The 22,614-nt window shown below is 37.8% G+C and overlaps 1 pseudogene; it reads right to left on the bottom strand.

Moving 5' to 3' along the window:
• Positions 1-22,614, bottom strand: part of LOC111148834 — an 85,607-nt pseudogene that overhangs the window by 5,798 nt on the left and 57,195 nt on the right.

The following is a 22,614-nucleotide window of genomic DNA, read 5'->3' as shown; positions in this document are numbered from 1 at the left end:
TTTGCCCGCAACCTATTCCCTACACCAGTTACAAGTACGTCTTAGCTGGAAACTCACATCTAAGTTTGACCCTTCAACCAGCTTTCCCTCCCGTTTTCCTTCTTTTGCTTCTTCAACAAATATTTATGGAGAATGCCAAATATTCATTACCTACACCAGGCCCATGTAAATATGGATCTTTTAGATGTGGGTTTAGATGGGGTATATAAGCATAAGGAATAGTCAGTCGGCAAACGTTAAGCCCCTCAGAAATAATGGCAGAGATAGAAAACTGGATGCCCGAACAAGTCCTGTTGGAGAAGGGACATAACAGTAGAATCTTTCAGCTCTCTTTGAAGCCGCTGCTGCTTGTTTTGCTCCTATAGCTTTCTCCAGCTGCTGTCACATCTGTCTGAGATCACAGCAAGCTTGGCTGCTTTCATACCCTGGTATCTGCTATGTTAACTCCTGCTGGAACCTGGCACCTCCACTCTTCTATCAGCCCAGATCATCATCATTACCACCCAGGCTGACCTCAGTCCCAGCCAGCGGCTCTCATGTAGACTCCCTGTTAGAGGCACACCTCGGGCAGCAGACAGTCACAAACTACTCCCCGCGGCTCTGGGAAGAGCTGCTAAGCGCTGTCATATTTTATCAAAGCCTTTGATCTCTGGTTTGATCTTTGCCAAGATCTGTGACACAAACAGATCTCTACTCACATGGCAACTGGTGCTTACTAACTCAGTTCCCTCTTTTTATTTTGAGCACCCTACCGCCTATATATTAATGTTGTCTAACAGGATCCAGGGTTAAAGGAAGTAAGGTAAAAATAGGCACTCTGTAATAAAGAACATTTTTCCGTTCACCGTATTGGCTCCTTTCAGAGCCCCACGCTTGTGCAAGGCTTTTATTTGTTCTTGCCTGGAGGGCATCAGAAGGTCATTTTCTGTCTGTTCTTTTTTGGCTAGAAATAGGTGAGTTCTAAGAGGAGCCATGAGGTAAAATCTTTCCAACTGTTCTGCACATTAATTCTATTAGATAAATGTGTAACATGTTAAACATGTATCATGAGTAACTGAATTACACGTCAGCAAGAAATGGCAAAAAATAGTCCTGTTTTTCTTGTAATTTCAACAGCCTTTTTTTTTTAAAAAAGGCGTGATTTGGGGCTCAGTGGGTTAAGCCTCTGCCTTCGGCTCAGGTCATGATCCCAGGGTCCTGGGATGGAGCCCCACATTGGGCTCTCTGCTCAGCAGGGAGCCTGCTTCCTCCTCTCTCTCTCCGCCTGCCTCTCTGCCTACTTGTGATCTCTGTCTGTCAAATAAATAAATAAAATCTTTTAAAAAATAAATAAATGAGGCATGATTAAAGGAAAGTTTTGAACTAATTGTAGACAAAAGAATTCTGGAAACCCAGGAAAAGTGAAAGAAGTCAGGCATATTGAATGGGATGACAAAAAGGAAATCATTTAGAGCTTGAACACCTGACAGGGCAAGGACTGTGAACTCGATTCTTTAGGGAACAGGAAGCCCCTGTGGGATTTAAGAGTAAGAATGGAAATGCCAGAACCTCAGAAAGAATCATTGGAACAGTGGCAGCAGTCAGAAACAGTACAGATGCACTGCTTACAAGTGAAGTGTTTCTGGGAAGAAAGTCATTCAGGTAAAGACTAGGGCAGCAGTGGAGGGAGAGAGAAAAAAGCTACAAATAAAAAGTGAAGCGACGAGATTTGGCAATCGATGCAACAAGTAAAGGGCAAAGATATATAAAGCTATCGCTGAGGTTTGGGGTTTGGATGTCAGAAAGACTAAAACTCGAAGCTGCTGCCGCCTGTGAAATACTACTAAGGAGATAATTACAGTGGGAAGGACAAGAACAAGTTAAAACAAAATAACATCTTATCCTGGCTCCTTCCAGACATCACCAGATTGACCATCACCAGGACTTAAGAGGCACATCAAAAACAGATGAGAAAGCATTCTGAATTCAAGAAACGTAGTTTCAAATACATGAGGAAAACGCCACCAAACCATGATCAGAACAAAAACAAGCACATTGCACAATGAGCCCGGACAGGAAGATCGTAAGTTAAAGATTTAGCCACCGATTGACTCAGCGTATCCGTTTTTTTATTTTGCAGTAAAATATGAGCCATAAAGAAGAATTAGGAAGAGGAGGAACATGGCGTTAAAGACAGGTCTGGTCTAAAAATTAGGTAACTTAGGATTTAATGTCTACCTGTGGATCCCCTCGACAATACCTCACCTGGTTTTCTTTCTGCCTCTGTGTCTGTTACTACTCGGTCTTTATTCCTGGCTGTTCTCTCTGCCCCAAATCTGAATTTTGGAGGGGCCGAGAACCTAGCTTGCAGTTCTCTTTTCTACCTGCTCTCCTTCCCTAAGAGAGTCTACCTTGTTCCAGGGCTTCCAATACCCTCAGTATATAGACGATTCCCAAATTTCTCTCTATAGTCCTGACCTCCTCATTCAGCTCCAGACATATAATCTAACAGCACAACTGCCCACTGAAAAATCCCTATGGAGATATCTCACAGGAATCATTTTCAATTTCTTTCCCAATCCATCTGTTCTTTCCCCAGTGTACCCATCTCAGCATACCAGCTTGCCCAGCAGCCTCGATAACCAAGCAAAAAACTGAGAGACAACCTCATTCTTCTCTTTGCCTCACCTTGATATTCAAAATAAATCACAACCATGCTCTTCTTTCAAACCCACATCTTCCACTCTTATCATCACCATTCACTTGTGTTGAGTTGAGCAACACAGGGGTGAGAGGCACCAGCCCCCACCCACACAGTTGAAAATCCATGTATAACTTTCAACTCCACCCTAAAATGTAACTCCTAATAGCCTACTACTGACTGGAAGCCTTACTGAGAACATAAACAGTTGACCAACACATATTTAGTTTATTATTGTACTCTTACAGTACACTAAGCTAAAGTAAAGAAAATGTTAAGAAAATCATAAGAAAAAATACATTTGCAGTATTGTAGTGTATTTATTAAAAAAAAAAAATCTGTCCATAAGTAGACTCACGGGGTTCAACCCATGTTGTTCAAAGGTCAATTGTGATAACCTACTAGGTGATCCTACCTCTGCCAGGATGGTATTTCAGAAATATATGTCAGATCTTACTCTCGTGCCATGTGTTGTGTACACAGACTTGCTCTATGTAACATGCAATAAATATAAGTATAAATATAAATATATTCCCACAGTGAAAAACAAACCAGTCACCAAAACCTGAAAAGGCTCAGTGATCTGGCCCTTCCCACCACTCCTACTTCACCGGGTTACTCACTACCCTCCAGAGACACAGGCTTTATCTCTGCTTCTCCTGCTTGGCGAACTTCAGTCTTTACACTTGCTGTTCCTTTGCTTAAACAGTGTTCTCCCTTACATATCTTGGTAAGCCTGGCTTCTTCTCTTCATTCAGATCTCAATTTGTCACCACCTCAAGTAGAACTTCTTAAACACCAACTCTCAAGGGGCCCACAGTTACTCTGTCAGATTCTACTGTTTCCTCATCTTCTTGGCTCTCACGACTCTCTGAAATCTTGCTCTTTTTTTCCCTCTCTCAACTCTTAAATGTGCACCCGTGAGAAGACGGTTCTTTTTGTGTTTCATGTGTTCACCAGTCCATCCCCAGCTCCTAAAAAAGTGCTGAGAACATAGTAGATACCCAATAAATATTTGTTACTTAATCAGTCTGGGCCTGTTTCTTCATTGGTAATATAAAAGGGCTTTATTGGATGACCTTCGAATTTCTTTCCAGCGCCATCATTTATTTTAAATTCAAAGGAGGATGTAATAGGAAAAGTTTAAGAGACAGACTCCCAGATTAATACAATGTAGATATTTAATAGGTGTTTGCTAAACAAATAAAATTATTCCCAAGCTGTTCCTTTATATGTATGCAAAGATAAAATTGCCAGAGAGTCTGACATACTGCTTCTCTGTGTGCAAAGGGACGGTTTGATTTGCTCCCCATTAATCTAATCTCTTCTAATTCTCCTGAGTAAATGCCACCATGGGCAAAATCTCACAAACACCAGACGATGGGAGCTGACCCCCAGCTGGTATGCAACAGCGCTGCTATGTTCCTATTCTGATTGGTCCTTATCCATGCCATATGGCTACTGAATATATTGACTCTTCTCCAATCCAAGGCTTTATGTAAGCATGTAAATGCCCAGCACTTTCAAACAAGGGTCTTGGTTAAGGACTTCCAGTTATTATTTTAGGCAACAATGAACTCTAAGCTGATTTGCTATTCTAAACCAAGGACCAGAAAGAGTGCATGCAGAATGTTGGTCATATTTGTTTACAGCATACTCAACAGGAGAATCAATAAAGAGCCTTCCCAAAAGTTTTTGTGTGATTCCTCATAGATTGTTTTGGAGTTTGTGTGTTTTATTCTTCTTTTTGTTTTGTTTTGCATTTTTCTGAATTGAATTTTGATGAGTCTTTTTTTTCTCCTAGAAATACTTTTCCCAGTTATTACACATTCAGTGGTGTAACGTGTGTTTGTCAGAGCCGCAGTTGAGAAGCACTTGAGAAAGTGATTTAAAGATGTTATTGCTGCCATTTGTTTATGAGTTTCCTGAGGAAAGCCTGTGCGTCATATGGATTTCTGCCATATCAAGAATTACTTTGTCTTGGGACGCCTGGGTGGCTCAGTTGGTTAAGCAGCTGCCTTCGGCTCAGGTCATGATCCCAGCGTCCTGGGATCGAGTCCCACATCGGGCTCCTTGCTCGTCAGGGAGCCTGCTTCTCCCTCTGCCTCTGCCTGCTATTCTGTCTGCCTGTGCTCGCTCTCTCTCCCTCTCTTTCTCTGACAAATAAATAAATAAAATCTTTAAAAAAAAAAAAAAGAATTACTTTGTCTTTAAAAAGTTCAAATGCTGTAGCTGCATAATGGACCATTTTTTGTGATCTGTTCTCAGTCCCCTTGAAAGATATTGGAAATAAATAAAATCTAATTAGAACAAAAAAAAGCAGAGCAATACTTAGGCTCAGCTTTTTCAGTACAGTGATGAATCAGCTTTATAATTATTTTAAAGTGTCAGAACAATTTGTCTTCATTTTATTACAATAACTTCACAATTAGTGCTCATTGGCCACTCTTCACCTCTTTAAAATTTCATCATAAGTAAAAATTTTGTTTCATAATGAAATTTCTACTTAAATATCTGGATTTATTAAAGTTAAATAGAAAATGGATATTTAAAATAATAGAAGCTGTTCAATTTTTTTAAAGGAAGCTTAACATTTTTAAGTTTTCAATATTCTCTTTCTTTTCAACCCTGAAAAATACTGAAAATATTTTCAAAATCACTTATACTTCATAAGGTTTTTTTTTTTTAATGTTATTTCCTGGTGAACACAAATGACACAATAAAGAGTAAAGCATAATACAATAACAGGTTGTGAGTTTTTTGGGAAAAGAACTTGTGGTCTGTATTCCCCAGAGTACAGGGTAACTTGCAAAGGATAGGCACTCAATTTAAATGAAAGTATGAATTTCACAATACTCTTTATTTTTGCGTGGGCAAGCAAAAATCAATGAGACTGCTTTGATTAGCTTTTTCCGGCCATGACCATTCAAGAGACATTGGCCAGACAAATCTACTTCCCTTATGGGTATTCATATTCATGTCGCTGGAAATGTTTCTGTTTCTAGGCAGCAACAACTTCAGAAACATCAGAAACAAATCATGGTGAGGCCAAAAACTCAGAGGCAGATGAGATTCATCGATTCACAGTTTGATCTAAAAAAAGAACTTTCCTTAGTTTAGAAAAGTAACCTATCAGGGGCACCTGGGTAGCTCAGATAGTTAAGCAACCACCTTCACACAGGTCATGATGTCCAGGTCCTGGGATCAAGCCCTGTATCCAGCTTCAGCAGGAAGTCTGCTTCTCTCTCTCTCTCTCTCTCTCTCTCTCTCTTTCTCTCTTTCTCTTTCTCTCAAATAAATAAAAACCTAAAAAAAAAAAAAAATTAAAAAGTAACCTATCAGGAACCCACTGAATTGGCCAGTTTCCCCAGGATCTTCTGTAGTTTAAGTTAGCATCAAACTAGACTTCTCAGACCTCTTCAGACAAATATTGACTCCCTGCCCAATAATGGACCCAACAGCTCCTCTGTCATGAAACATCAACAAAAGCTATTCAAAGTGCTTGTTTTCAGCTTCAAATGAAAAAAAAAAAAAAAAAAAAAACACATATCTCTGATGATAATGAAGTGTTGTTTGTTTTGGTTTGGTTTTTTACTAGTTTTGTTATTGCCTCCTCATATAAAGTCTGTTTCAAGCAAATGAAGAAGTACTTTGTCATCCTTGAACCATTTTTATTAAGCTCACCGATCAAACAGGCATCTCTTAAGCACATAAAAAGAAATCTTTGGTTTCATGTTTTATTATTCTTTTTGGTCTCATATTTTAATGTTATTAAGGTGATAACGATAGGAGATATTAATTGTCCCCAACAAGAACGCTCTGGAATACTCTTTGTTCAGTTTCAAGCACCTCATTACTAGATATTTGCAGACTTCTATAAATAGCAGTCAGAAGGGCTGAAGGCTAACATGATTTATGCACATGAAAAGGTCAAAAGAACATCAGGGAAGGCATACAATTAATCCTCATTAATCTGGCCAGATTATTCAAAATCAGGGCTTTGTGGAAGTCAGGTAAAACCTGGATTTTTACATAGTCTAGGCATGAATGATTTTACATTAAATGATGATCAAGGTTTACTGAGTATGGTTAAGATGGATAATTTTTAAAAGGCGAGATAGTCTATTCTGGATAATTTGGGGACAGAATAATAAATTAGTTGTGTCTTGGAACATTTATTCCTCAATTTTGCACACACAAAAATAAAACAAACAAACAAACAAATAAACCCAAGAACCTATATTGTAATCACTTTACTCAGGGATGATCTGATGTCTGAAAAATTGATTAATGCTAAGCACATTCAAAATTGGCCAATGCAAAAAACATAACACTAAGGTTTACGCTTACAATAAGAAGATTTTCAAAATAATTGAAATAGATCATACACACACACATAATAACAGGTTAATATCCAAAATACATAAAGAATTCACACAACTCAATAGCAAAAACAAACAAACAAACAAACAAACCACAAATAATCTAATTTAAAAAAGGGCAAAGGACCTGAATAGACATTTCTCCAAAGACACGCAAATAGTCAATAGGACTATGAAAAGGTGCTCAAAGTCACTAATCATCAGAGAAATGCAAATCAAAACCACAATGAAATATCATCTCACATCTGTTAGGAAAACTTTAAAAAACAAAGGTTAGCAAATGTTACAAGGATATGGAGAAAAGGAAACCTTTGTATACTATTGGTGGGAATGTAAATCAATGGAGCTACTATAAAAAACGGTATGGAAGTTCCTTAAAAACTTACAAATTGAATTACCAGTCTGGTCCAGCAATTCCACTTCTGAGTATATATCCTGAATTGAAATCAGAATCTCAAATAAATATCTGCACTTCCATGTTCACTGAAGCATTATTCACAATAGTGAAGATGTAGAAACAACCTAAATGTCCATGAACAGACACATGAAGAAAGAAAGTGCTATATAAATAAAATGAAACACCATTCAGTCTTAAAAAAAAGAAGGAAATCCTGCCACTGGCAACAACAGGCATGGACATTGTGCAACAGTGAAGTAAGCCAGACATAGAAGACAAATACTGCATGAATTTACTTACACGTAGAATCTAAAATAGTCAAACACATAGAAGCAGAAAGTAGAACGGTGGTTGCCAGTGTCTGGGAGGAAGGGGAAGTAGGGAGATGCTGATCCAAGTGTATAAATTTCCAGATATGCAAAATAAATAAGTTTTGGAGTTCTACTGGACAACATAGAGCATATTACTAATAATATTGTATTACAAAATTAAAAATTTGCTAAGAGGGTAGATAGATCTTATGTTCAGTCCTCTTACCACAAAAGAAAACAAAAAACCAAGGGGTATGGGAGGAAACATTGGACTTGACAGATAAGTTTATGACCTTGATAGTGATGAGAGTTTCATAGGTGTAGACTTATCTCCAAACATATCAAGTTGTGTACACTCAATATCTACAACCTTTTGTATGTCAATCATATTTTAATACAGTGCTTAAAAATAAAATAAATAAAATAATAAGAAGAAATTGGAGTCATAATCAGATGCCTGCTTGGTGAAAATATGGTTAGAATAAAGGCAAGGCTGTGCTTCCTTAAAATAGGATAATTTGACCCAAATTGTAGAGAAAGGTTATAATTAGTTCCATCCATTAGGCATTGATTCTTGTTAACATTAGTAAGGGCATTTTCTTGCCTTGGCCCTAGATATTAAGATGCATAGTTTACTTGAAGATCATATCATCACATATTCAAATCACACACCCAGCAATGGTATGTTTTAAGCAATAAAGTTCTCCATCTTTAAGCATGATCAATGATTTCAGTGGCATAATGCATTGTTTCCTACCACATAGCTATAAATAGGTTTAAATAAGACTTCAAAGTAGTGATTACTTAAGTTTTAAGAAGGAGGAATAAAAATGGATATATTTTGGTTTTCATGATGCAATATCTTTGTACCTTGGTACTGAGTAATTAAATAATTTACTCTTTCAATTCTACTACGTGCTAAGCACTGTGCTAGGCACTGGGGATTTTATGGTAAAACTGCAGGGACTTTGCCTTCATAGAGCATTCTGCACTTAATAGTGGAATAACATAGACTGCATTTTTAAAAACAGTATCTCTATGAGTTTCCTCCAATTAGTGAATTTCTCTGAATATCTGGTATAGCTCATGTGGTTAGTTACACATGCAAGTCTCATAAAGTCAGTGAGAACTCCAAAGGAAATGGAAATTGTATAATGTGATTCAGTACGCGGGTGCTTAAAGAACATGTAAATTAATTGTCTACTTGATTATTTTCCTGCTATATGGGAGAATAATTGCCCACTGATTACATATTGCCAATAGCGGAAAGTTATTTGAAATGGATATTTATGTTTTTCACCATGCCTTTGAGCTCAAATATTGATGAGACTACTGCTATGAAATTATAATAAAAGTCAATAGGAAAATAAAAATTTATATTTAATTTCTACTTCACAAATCTCTCAAATATATACCTAATACAAAAACACATTACAAAAGTAATTTAATGGTTAAAAAAAGAAAAAAGAAAGAAAGGGTAGCAAAAAATTAATTTAAAAAGCAAAAAACAAAACAATGGAAGAATCAAGAAAAGGCAAACTCGGTTATAAGTCACTAGGACAAGAAGATCTGATCTCAATTCTCTTTCACTAACATTTACTGGGCTCCCCCAGATGCACGGCAGTGTGCTAGTTTGGAAGAAAATACCAAGATAAGTAAGAAATAGCTGTGCTCCCCAGGGTTGCACAATTTTGTGGGGATTTATTTTCTTCTCGTTCTAATTTCTCTAACTCAGGATGCATAAAGGGTATGATTCTAAATGAATATCCGGCCCTCCCCGCATATTACTGGATTGTCTGAGAGTTAATGAGAGGTTTAAGAGGAGAAATTAAAACACTCACAAGAGTCCTCCATTGGTCAGACCCCCTTGCACAGTGATTGGGCTTTTCTGTTGCATTTTCATGGCAATATCTCTCTGGGTTGCTTGTGAGTTTGTCTCATCAGTAAGAAGAATCTCATTGTGCCACCCACCAAGCACGCACTTGCTAATCACTGTTAATTGCCTACAATTGAGATCAGCAGACTGTTCACTGAGTACAGTGATGGGCACTTAACTTATCGGCACAGAAGTTTCCTGTGTGCCCATTTCCACTAATGGATCGTTTGTCCTCAGAATTGGAAGTCTCAGCATCAATCACATAAACCAGACTCAGTAGGCAGAAGTGCTTACCTTCCTCTTCACCTCCAGGAGGAGGGCAATACAGAGAGGTGCTTACATCTGGCCAGAAGGTACACAGCTTTTGTGGAGAGCCAAATCCGTTTGCTCCACTGGTAGAGCTCAAAATAAGGAACTCCTAGAGAGGCAAAATATTCTGAAACAGAGATGATGATGATGATAAGAGGCAGAATTTTTCGCTGTCATCTCTGTTTTCAGACTCCCTGTCAACATGCCACAGCACTACACGAAAAGTTAAAGAATGCCTCCAGAGATTACAGAAGTGGCCGTCTTCTTCCTAACTTCCTCAAAAGCTGCTTCCTTCTAAGGGGCAACCATCACTGTACATGCGGAGACAAAGTCATAGTGATCGGAGATTAACCTTTGACAACATATGGATCTGATGCACAAGGAATTAGGAAACAACGCTTTCCATCATGTCTTCCTCCACAGGTCAGAAGGGATACAATTAAACCTATGTTCGATGTGATTTACATTTGCTTATAGTTGTATCATATATGTCTCAATACTGAGGATTAATGCTCCTTAAAGAGGGGCGTTTCCCTGGAGTTTGTTAGATCTCCAACATACAGTAAACAGTATAACTTTATCCCCTACATTCCCAAGCCATCCTTCCTTCACCTCCCATGATCACTATTTATTGTTAAAGCTTCTCATTTTAGGATATTAAAGAAAAAATTGCTCTGACCCTTGTTAAAATGGAAAGGAAGATTTTATTTAACACTATTGTGATAGATCTCAAGATTCTTATAGTTGAGGAGAGACATCAGGCTTAATTCTGAGTACACCAAAACAGCTGAAGAGGTGGGGTGTCAGTAGATAGAAAATGACTAAGAGGAGACATGGAGAGTAGGTAGATTCTTACTAAACTGACCTAATGGGATAATTGATGAAGGCAGGCCAGGGTAACAGGGATCAAGGGAGGGCAGGTTCTCACTAAACTGACTTAATGGGAATCATCCTAAAAGTGGGCTCAGCAGACTGAAGGGAGGGCCCAAGGACAGGGCCTAGTCAAAGGAAGGAAGGAAGGAAGGCAGGCAGGCTCACAGGAACCTGCCAAATGTTTGGTCAAGGAGAAAACCTTTGTCAAGTGGAGGGAGTGACCCTAATAATAGGCTACCCTCTGTTAGAGGTTACAAGAGTTAAAAACAGATTTCTTAAAATAAGTATTTTATTGGAGTTTCCAAAATCAACAAGCCAGCTAGGAAAAAAAGAAGCCCCACTCAAATTGACTTGAGTTTCGGTTTACAAAAGAAAATTCAGATTTATAGGTTATGTATTTTTAATAATGCTTCTCCCTTCCATCCCCAAATCACCTCCTTTGACCTCCACAGGTATTTCTCTCTCCTTTCAAGTCTTCCAACTATCCCCTGTGCCTCCTTGTCCCTTCCTTGATTTTCACCATCTTTATTTCACCTCCTAAACTCCTCCATCTGCGCCTACCTTACCTCAAGCATTTAGGTGTGATTTTATATCAACTTCTAAAAATTCCTGGATTCAGTCTAGTTATTATATTGTGGGCCTGATTATCATTGTCCCTTCTGAATTTTATCCCTTGTCCTTATGTAAGCTAATAAGGAGATTTTCTAAACCTTCCACCTATATATTTTCATCAAGATAAAGTGCACCAATATCATCGTTAGGATGTGATTCTTCCATTTCCTTGATTGAAAACAGCTGTGAGGGAACGCCTGGGTGGCTCAGTTGGTTAAACGGCTGCCTTCGGCTCAGGTTATGATCCCTGTGTCTTGGGATCGAGTCCCACATAGGGCTCCTTGCTCAGCAGGAAGCCTGCTTCTCCCTCTGCCTCTGCCTGCCACTCTGTCTACCTATGCTCACTCTCTCTGACAAAAAAAAAAAAAGAAAGAAAGAAAGAAAGAAAGAAAGAAAGAAAGAAAGAAAGAAAGAAAGAAAATAGCTGTGAGCTTTGAAACCATGGGTACTCTCGCATGGTCATGGAAGCTATGGAGAAGAAAAAGAACTCCTTTATAAAATGAGGATGTAGGGTCTAGGATCTACGAAATTCTTGTAGAGAGCAGGCCTTATGAGAGTTTTTGCGTTGTTCTCTCAGGCCTCAGATTTATAAAATACCAATTTGTGTCAGGTAATCTTTAATAATCAATTAATGCCTTTTTTAATGTTTTCATTTCTTTCATCTCCACAACCACAATATCCCATCTGATTCTTTTCCACACTCTAAGCACCTGAAGATGAATACATCTATTATAATATTAACCATTGATGTTCTCTCCCTGGGAATTATCCACTCATACCCTTTGTGAACTTTTATCTTGGGTTGCCTGACAGTTTCTTCTTGATTTGCAGGTTCTTTATACTTTAAGCTATTAATCCTTTTCATTCACATACTTTAAAAATATATCTTCCAATTGTTTCTTAATGTTTATATTCAATACCTATTGTTAAACAGAAGAAATCTTTAATGTTACTGTAATCAAATCTATTACTCTTCCTCTATTTGTGTTTAATCCATTTGTTTCTTATTTAAAAAAAAAAATCTCTCCCACCAAAAAATAAATAAAGAATAATAATTTAAAATTTAAAAATCTCTCCCAGACTCAAGGTCATAATGATATTCTGAATTTTGTTCTATTGGTTGTATAACATTTCCTTTTATGTATAGGTTGTTTGTTTGTTTTTTTAAGATTTTATTTATTTATTTGACAGGGAGAGATCACAAGTAGGCACAGAGGCTGGCAGAAGAGAGAGGGAAGCAGGCTCCCTGCTGAGCAGAGAGCCCGATGCGGGGCTCAATCCCAGGACCCTGAGATCATGACCCAAGCCAAAGGCAGCGGCTTAACCCACTGAGCCACCCAGTGCCCCTTACGTATAGGTTTTTAATCAACTTTGACAGTAATTTTTTATAGATGCAAGGATGAAGTCTATTTCCCAATAGCATTTGTTAAATAATCATTTTTCTATTTAGTTATGAATCCACCTCTACTGTATATGTAAATATACATATATAAATATTTGATATATATGTGTACACACACACACAATCTGTCTACACACACACACAATCTATCTGGTAAAATAATATCTTACTATTTGGTCAGGTAAGTCCCCTCTCTTTACTTTTGTGGGTATGAAGGGTATTGCCTATTGACTGATATTTAGTTCTCCATAAATTTTAGTATTACTTTGTTCAATTCTCAAAAATATCACATTGGAATTTCTAATAGAGTTTCAATATGCTTATAGATTAGTTAAGGAAGAATTAACATCTTTACAATGTTAAGCTTTCTCATTCACATTTCTCATTCTATTATCTTCAAATAACAGAAATAGGAGACGATACCCCATATGCACCCCAAAAAATCTTGGATAATGACAAAATGGTCTAGTTAGCTTTTATGTAAATATTAGATACTTGAATAAAGACTTATTTGGAGGAAATTAGGATTTATTTCAGTTAGTTTTTCATTCATAAGGCAAAAAGTACTGACTAGCTCAGTCCTAGTCAAAGTAGTTTGTCGTGACTTGTTTCTAATACACTTGGAGACAAGGAAGCTGCACCATAAAGTTCTTACTTCATCAATCAATATAACCGTTGGAGATGATTTCTGGATTCCCTTTTAACTCTAAATGTGACAATTTCATAGTCTGTAAAGTTTTATAATTTTGTAAAAGTTCTAAATGTCAGAAGTTTTGCTATAATTTACACAGTCTTCCTTATTGCATAAAAGTTATTTCTATTATTTTTTTCAAATTTCTTAAAAGTGCTTTGATTCTTTATGGGTTATTTTAACAATTTTGTTTCCTCTAAGCACATTATTTCTGTGCCTCAATGGTACAGAGAAGTCAATTGAAAAGAACAGTAGTATTATTAGTTGATCAAATGTAGAACCCAGAAAATCAGCACAGTTTTATTTTACTTAAGCACATTTTTCTAGTAAGTGTTTTCTGGGGACATATTTTACAGGGAAAAGAAGTTAGTCTTCAGGATACCTTCTTCACCTATAAGCTTCTGAATTTTTTCCTTCCTCTTAGACAATCTGAGTAGTTGATATTTTTCTTCTTAATCTAAACCTCTTTGTTTAGGTGCCTATATCATTATTGTCTTCCACTGGGGAGAACTGGAGTCAACACATGACAGCACAATGTTTACCACCAAAGTGAGGGTGGGGAGGGATAAAATAGTTAATGGTGTGTGTATTTCAGAATTATGGCAAGAGAAAACAAAGTGTGACATACTTGTTTAATGCCCCTTTGTACCCTTCTCCAGCCAACTCTGATTGCCCTGCAAATTTACCCGTGGAACTTCTTCAAACTATAGAAATAATTTTGTAGAAATATTAGAATAATTCTGATTATACAACAGGGCTGAGTAGAACACAGATGTGTATACCCCTTTAAAACTACACAGATGATAGTGACATGAAACTGTAATCACGGTTTGTGAAGAGAACTTATGTACCTAATTATATATCTAATTCTTAAACTACTAACACCCTATCAAGTTGTCCAACATATTACTGAATTCCCTCAGTGACGGTGAACACACTTTCCAAAGCAACCCTACCCAACTTTAGAGAGCAAGAAATTCCTCCAAAAAATAACAACTTTGAGAAATTGGTTCCATGTCTTTCTAATGAAGCTATTTAGAACAAATCTGATTCAATTCACCCAAAATGGCCTTTCAAATGTTTCAAGTAGATTCACTTCTGAAACACCCTTTTCCAGGCTCAACACCTTCATTTTCTCAACTTTTTCCTATATGGTAACATTCCCAATCCATTTCACCAGCTCTGTTCTTGCTATCTGAACACATTATGGTTTGTTTGTATCTGCTCATTTTTAAAATTAACATATAATGTATTGCTTGTTTCAGGGGTACAGGCCTGTGATTCATCAGTCTTACACAACACCCAGGCACCCTTAGAACAGATGAAATCCCTCACAAGAAAGCTCAGAACCTGGGAGATCAAAACTAGTTTTCTCTAAATCTAGATGTTATGCTTCAATGAATGTATTTTAGTATTTATTTGTGCTGCCCTTTGTGGCATCTATATCACACAAACAGCTCATGTTCAACCTAAGTAACCTAAAATTCCTAAATGGACAAACCACTTTCCATATATTCATACTTGCTACCAACTTTTGGCCCTAAGAAAAGGATGTTCCATTTATTACTAAAAATAGCTATCATATTAGGGTAGATCTACTGTTACTACATCACCATTTTGGACTTTGTTTCTGTCATCGTTTGTAGTCACTGTTCCTCTCTGCTTCTGTGCCAGCTCTGTATTCACTCACATCACTCATCAAAGTGCTCAAGAGGAGCAAAACTCAGATGGAGCTCAGGGCACTGACAACACAGATTGTCCTCCAGACAGTGACATGGGTTAATTGGTTGAACAGCACTGATTATTTCTTTTGAGTATATTTCTTCTAATAGCAGTTAATCTCTTTAGTTGTACAAGGTTCCAGTCCACATTTCTAAACTATTTCCAAATCAGCATAGTAAGAACTTTCCAAACATTCTGGGCCAAATATTCTAAGCTTACCATATTATCCTGATAACTCTTTCCATGAAAAAAAAAAATGAGGGCCTAACTTGGGCCCACTAATCTTTTGACGGTTTTTAGCAAATGCCATTTTCCACTCACAGTGCACCAAATTATCCCTTTAATAATCTCTCCCAGAGTCATACCCAAATTTGATGATAAAACCTACCCCTGTCAACATCAGGCATATATACATAGGCTCTCCCCATGTTTCTTAGTTTCTTCTCATTATATTTTATTATAATTTTCCATGTATCTGTGACTGAAGGCAAGAGTTGTATCCAAGAGACAGTGCCTGACATATGAAGTATTTGTTGAATGAGAAAGTGAAAAAAAAAAAAAAAAAACCTCACTCATTTATAGCAATTAAAATTGGAGGCATTGACAAGATTTTAGATAACCGGTGTGGTGGAAAGACTAGTCTAATGTAGTACCCATGATTTCTACCTTCTGGTATTTACACTTTAATGTAAGTGGAATCTGTGATTATGTCTAACCAAGTGAATACAGCAAAGGCGATGGGGTATATTTGTTTACAAGCACACAACTATATTACATAATATTGTAATGCCCATCTTGTGAGGAGACTCCCCCTTCCTTAATGGTTTTAAGGAAGTAAGAAATCATGCTCGGTAGACCTACATGGCAAGAAACTGAGGGCAGCTCCTTATCAACAGTCAGCAAGAAACTGAGGCCTTTAAGCCAGTAACCACAAAAAATTTAACGCTGCCAATATCATGTGAGCTTGGAAGCAAATCCTTCCCCAATCAAACCTCAAATGAGATCTCACCAGTTGACCCCTTGACTTAAGTCTTAGAAGGGACTCAGATAAGCTGTGTTTTGACTTTTAAGCCACAGAAACTATATATCCAAATCATCCAGGGAGCTTTTAATTATATACATGTACCAACCTCAACCCTCAGAGTACTTTGAAAAAAGCCCCCATGGGAGTCTGATGTTTACCACTTGTGGAAAACTCCTGACCTAAACTAACAGCCAATTTTATTATAAAAATTAAAAATGAAATTATGTACGAGTAGTACCTTTCTTATTATCACAGTGCTAATGAATACCAGTCAGGACTTACTTTTCCACTTTCACACTAATACCTTTATACATACCCTGTGTACTGACTACTCTGTTCACAAACACATGAAGGATCTCACACCTTTAAATTTAAAAAAAAAGGGGGGGGAATACTTTGTCACACCTTCTCTGTATTTCTATTCTGTTCACTCTTTTCAAAGTTCTAGCCCTGTAACTGCCTTTTTACCACTCACTCCCATGTTCTATGACTTTTGATCTTAGTAAATCCATTCACTAAAATACCCATAACCTCTTAGGATCCACAAGATAGCATAATCACCTTGTTCTTTTTCTTCTATTATGGAGGCACAGCCCTAAGTGATAATAAAGAAAGAACGGAAGCAAAGATAAAGAACAAAGGTTACTGCCCTAATTGGGAGGGAGACAAACCATAAGTGACTTTTAATCTCACAAAACAAACTGAGGGTTGCTGAGGGGAAGGGGGTCGGGAGAGGGGGGTGGGGTTATGGACATTGGGGAGGCTATGTGCTATGGTGAGTGCTGTGAAGTGTGTAAACCCGGCGATTCACAGACCTGTACCCCTAGAGATAAAAATACATTATATGTTTATTAAAAAATTTAAAAATTAAAAAAAAAGATTACTGCCTTAGATCTCCCTTGGTTTTGGCTGGTTTATGCAACAGAATACTACTGAAGGGGGCAGGAACTACCATCAATCCCAGGGTTTACTTAATAGTTGACTTTACTACCCAGTCCCCTTTTCCTTCTAGTAATTAGAGAAAACTTTGTTTTACATTCTCAGACTCACCAAAGAGGAAGTGGGCCAGAAGCTATTTCTTAAGAAACTATAAATACTATAGAAATAAAACTTTGGAAGGCTTGAGCTAAGGACAAGTATTTGGGAAGTCTCTTTCCCAACAAGCCAAGCTTCTTATTTTCCTATCTTGAAGCATCTCTGTGGTCTGAGACCTGTAGCAGGGAGAGGTGAAGAATAGTTCGGACATGCCTGGCAGCCTACAGAACCCATGTAAAGACAGTATTCCTGTTGATACAACATCTTTCTTTGGCTAAAAAGGTAATCTCTTATTTAAGTGGTAAGTTGTAGAAGTTGTTGATTTTGGTTTGGTAGTATTATATTAATTAGAAGGGAGGGAGTCAATCAAATCTAAGACGGTAACCAAACCCTCTTAGAGCCAGGCAGGAACCAACAGCAAAAGCATCGCCTAATGAATAAGGTGCTCTGAATGAATATAAAGGGCAGAAAAGATTCTCGTTCTAGTACTGTCTAAGCAAAGTATTCAAGGTATGCTTTATTCTTAACCAGCTGTGCATTCAGTCTTTGCTTTTCCCTGAAGACTGCAAGTTGTGTTGAAGTATGCCTATCAGTATTCCACTAACAGACACATGTCTCCATATTTTTGCTATTTTGTTCACATTTATCATAAGAATCTTGGTCTCCTAGGCCCATCTGCGACCTCTTGGTCTTGATTCCAGAACCACCATTCTTATCAGAGATTATAGATTTTGAGTGCATCTAGGTCATCCCTGCTTATCATATAATATCCTTGCCTCTGGCATGCACCTGCCTTTCTTGTAAAACAATCTTTTCTATACCTTCCTTAGGTCCCTTTTACATGGCCCCATTTTTAAACAATTCATGCCTTGCATGTTAACTCCAACTTACCAACGCAACTCATATCCTTCAGTGAACACTCTGTAAAAGCCTCTTTCTTATCCTGAAGCAAGAGGCTCAGAAGTTACACTGACAAAAGTTTCTGGTCCATCGGTGTCTGTGGCTGCAGTGATGCATTCTTCACTGAATCTATCTGATATCTGTTCTTTCAGCTATTCTGAAAGAGATAAGCTATTCTATCAACAAACAGGGCAGTCTGTGTCCTCCTGGCTATCCCCAGACTGAACTATATTTCCACTAATTAAATTGTGCTCCTTCCTTTGGAGAACCAGAGCTTGAACTTGAGAGGGTTCCTTCTAAACTTATAATCAATCTTTCCCTATAAATCCACTCAGAGCTGACCTCAAAACTATAATTTCCCTCTCAGGTCTCTGAATTCTTTCTTCCCTGAATCCATTTTGGTTTCTCTCTTTGTCCCAAGGTCTATATATACCGCAAAGTTTTGATGGGACCCAAGTTTGTCTCTAAAAGGATCCCTCCAGGAATGCCTGGGTGGCTCAGTGGGTTAAGCATCTGCCTATGGCTCAGGTCAGGATCCCAGGGTTCTGGGATTGAGTCCCACATAGGGGCTCCTTTCTTGGTTGGGAGCCTGCTTCTCTCTCTGTCTGCCACTCCCCCTGCTTGTACGTTCACACGTACGTTCTCTCTCTCTCTCTCTCTCTCTCTCTCTCTCTGACAAATAAATAAGATCTTAAAAATAAATTTAAAAATTTTTAAATTAAGTAAAAGGATCCCTCCAATATAACATCAACTTTCTCAAGATATTTCTGATTTTTCTTTCATATGATCACTTGGAAAGATTTCCAACTCCCCTCTGTCTTTCCATTTTTGCTGGGAAAAGAGAACTGCTTTCTACCACTGGTAGCTTAAAAAATAATAATTTCTTTTTTAAACTGCCATGTATAACAATTTACAACATACTTTTAGAACAGCATAACAGAGTAAATATATTTTCTTTCAGATTAAATAATTAAAATAATCTTCTTCCAATAAATGAAAAGTAATATACGATTTCCATTTCATATTAGGTCATTTAACAAGTCAAAGCCTGCTAATCCAAGACCATGGGTACTGCAAAGAATAATGGTGAGCACTGCCCACTGACCCAGCATCTGCTGAAAAAAAAACAGGCACACAGGAGAATGAGAGGGAACAGAAGAGTTTGCATCCCCTGATTCTCCTTCTCTACCCTTCAGGGGATCCCAGGAGTCACATCATTGATAGCATTTCCATCAAGTTGAGATTCTCCTACTCATGAATGTGGCATACAGGGGAAAGTTAGAGAGCTGCACCTAATAGCAAAACAAATCCAATTATGTTCCAATGATTTTAATGCCTTTCCAAGATTGAAGTGGCTCACTAAACCTCAGACTGTAAAGATCCAGGAAGCATGTTAATTTATTTATACCATGCCTCCCTCCAAATAGGATTTGAGGCAGCTCAGTGAGCATGTTAATAATGCTTATTCTCAAAACCCCATTTACCATGTTGTGCTGAAGTAGATACCATTACCTCTGTTTGCTCTTAGAAAATCTGACTTTTGGGAGGGGTTTTTTGGTAGAACTTTCTGAAATTCAGAAGGGAACTTGAGGGCTGATTTCCTCTACTCTTGCCGGATTGTGAGCATAGGAAGGAAAGAACCCAAACACTGGGGGTAGCCCCTCAGGAAGCAGGGCAAAAATGAACATACAGGGTTTGAGGATCCCCAGGTAAGTACTGATACAAAGAGGTCAGTGCCCACAGGAGGCCCCCACCTGGAAATGGAACTCTGAGAATTTCTGAATGTGTTCCTGACACCAGAGAATGATGCTTGTTATGGTTATTAAAAATGTTCTTCTTAAATGAAATCTTGCCATTTGCGACGACATGGATGGAACTAGAGGGTATCATGCTTAGCGAAATAAGTCAATCGGATCAAGACAACTATCATACGATCTCCCTGATATGAGGAAGTGGAGATGGAACATGGGGGGTTAAGGGGGTAGGAGAAGAATAAATGAAACAAGATGGGATTGGGAGGGAGACAAACCATAAGTGACTCTTAATCTCACAAAACAAACTGAGGGCTGCTGGGGGGAGGGGGGTTGGGAGAGGGGGGTGGGGTTATAGACATTGGGGAGGGTATGTGCTATGGTGAGTGCTGTGAAGTGTGTAAACCTGGTGATTCACAGACCTGTACCCCTGGAGATAAAAATACATTATATGTTTATAAAAAATTTTAAAAATTTAAAAAAAAATTGAGCAGGAAAAAATATATATATTCTTCTTAATCCAGTGATGAGAGCCCTGTACGGTTTGGAAGGCTCTGCTGTCTAGAAATGATTATTTCTCGTGTTTCTGGAAAGGAAAACCAGTCAAGAGAGAAAAAGCATAGACTGAGAGCTCAGTGGGTGTCTGGTACTGTGCTTGGCATCTTTCACATGAAGTTCCAATTGATCCCCGTAAGATAATCTGCTGACTGGAGCCATTGCTACTCTTCTGTGGTGGAGTTGCAGAGAGGGGGAGCTACTTCGTCAGAGAGGCAGCCCATAAGTGATGATGCTAGACGTCAGGCTTCAATCTATTTGCAAACTGTAGGTGTCTTACCTTTGTGCTAAACTGATTGATATCCAATACAGCACTTAGCATGCAGTAGGCACAAGACTTACATTGGCTCGCAAGAATGACACAAAATTATAAAAACAACTCATTCCATCAATATTGACTGAGTGCCTACTACGTGCCAGATACAATGAGTCAATGTAGAATAAATTCAACACTGGAATTGCAATTGAAATGTAAATCAGCTTTAATCTATGAAAATGAAATTAGGCCAGCAGGGAGGCCATAAATGAGCCTATTATAATACATCCCATAAGAGGAAGAGCAGCCAGGAAAAATGAGGTGAAGGGATGATGAGATAATGTAATTTTTAAATTGGCTTCTGTTCTCCTGAAATACTTTTAAGATTTTACTACAAAATTACACAGTCATCAGGAATATGCCATTTTTAAAAGACTTTCTCACTTAGGTCAGTGCATAAATAATGATACATGTTTAAAAATGCATGACTATTCATTAAACCATTGACCACTTCCAGCCTATTGAGTACATAAGTATTTTAAAAATTACTTTAATACATATTTACCCAATAGACCAGAAAAGTTCCTTTGGAACATCATGTGCATTTTAAAAGCTGCCTGCATAAGGAGTTATCAGATCTAAACCAGAGTCTGCTGCCAGCTACATAATATGCATTTTAAAGAACAACCTAATTATGTGCTTACCCAAGAGAACAAAGTTAATACTGAGGGTCAATAATTATTACCTTCCTTTACTACCTTTTATTCTTTTCTGTCAAATAAAATAGAGAAAAAGAAGTTTATATCTACCCTCTTGTCCATTTTATCTTGACAACTGTCTCAATGCCTCTCTCACCCCCACCTTCAAAAAAACAGAGAGAAGAAAAGAGAACAGAAGGAAAGAAGGGAGAAGAAAAGGTTTTGTTTGCTGTTTTTGTTTTTTGTTTGTTTTTTTTTTTTTTTAAGAAAACGATGTGTAATTAAAAGTAAGTGCCTGGTTGATAGCGAATACAGAAAATCAAAAATCCATCTTTTAATGTGTATTATTTTCTCCATTTCTGTAATAATAGGTTAAACTATTAACCAAAATTTTCTAGACTCCCCTGCTTTCTTTTACAGAAACACAATTTCCTTTCCTCTGCCTCTTTGGTAAGACACAGTGATACAGATTTCTTTCTCACCTTGCACAAAAATATAAAGGTCCTCTGTTATTCAGTTATGGAATCTAAAATTTCTCAGCAGAAAATCTATTCCTGTTCACAAAAAATATAGAATTAAAAGGCATATTTTTAACAAATATACTAATTCCCTAGTTTCTCTGCTCACTATTCCTTATTGTACCACACTGTTATTAGTGACATCACCCCACCAGTGAGAGGTGCTGATGGACGAGATAGCAACCTTTACAGCCTCTTTCTAGAAATGACTTCCCCCCTGAATTTCTAGGAATGTATAATGGTCCACTTAGCTTTAAAGAACACACCCAGTATGGAAACACTACTTCCTATTTAGGTATTGGATGTCAACTGATTGTAGAACAGTGGGTCATATGTCTGTAAGTACAGATGGTTTCTATATATTTCTAGTCCTAAGAGTTATTCTCTACCACTCAGTGGTATTTTTTTTTATTTTTTATAAACATATATTTTTATCCCCAGGGGTACAGGTCTGTGAATCGCCAGGTTTACACACTTCACAGCACTCACCATAGCACATACCCTCCCCAATGTCCATAACCCCACCCCCCTTCTCCCAACCCCCATCCACCCAGCAGCCCTCAGTTTGTTTTGTGAGATTAAGAGTCACTTATGGTTTGTCTCCCTCCCAATCCCATCTTAG

Source organism: Enhydra lutris, unplaced genomic scaffold, assembly GCF_002288905.1.
Source record: "Enhydra lutris kenyoni isolate GAN:26980312 unplaced genomic scaffold, ASM228890v2 scaffoldscaffold21, whole genome shotgun sequence".
Classification (NCBI taxonomy): Eukaryota; Metazoa; Chordata; class Mammalia; order Carnivora; family Mustelidae; genus Enhydra; species Enhydra lutris.
The sequence above is the reverse complement of the archived record's forward strand: the minus strand, read 5'-3'. Positions and strand labels throughout refer to the sequence as shown.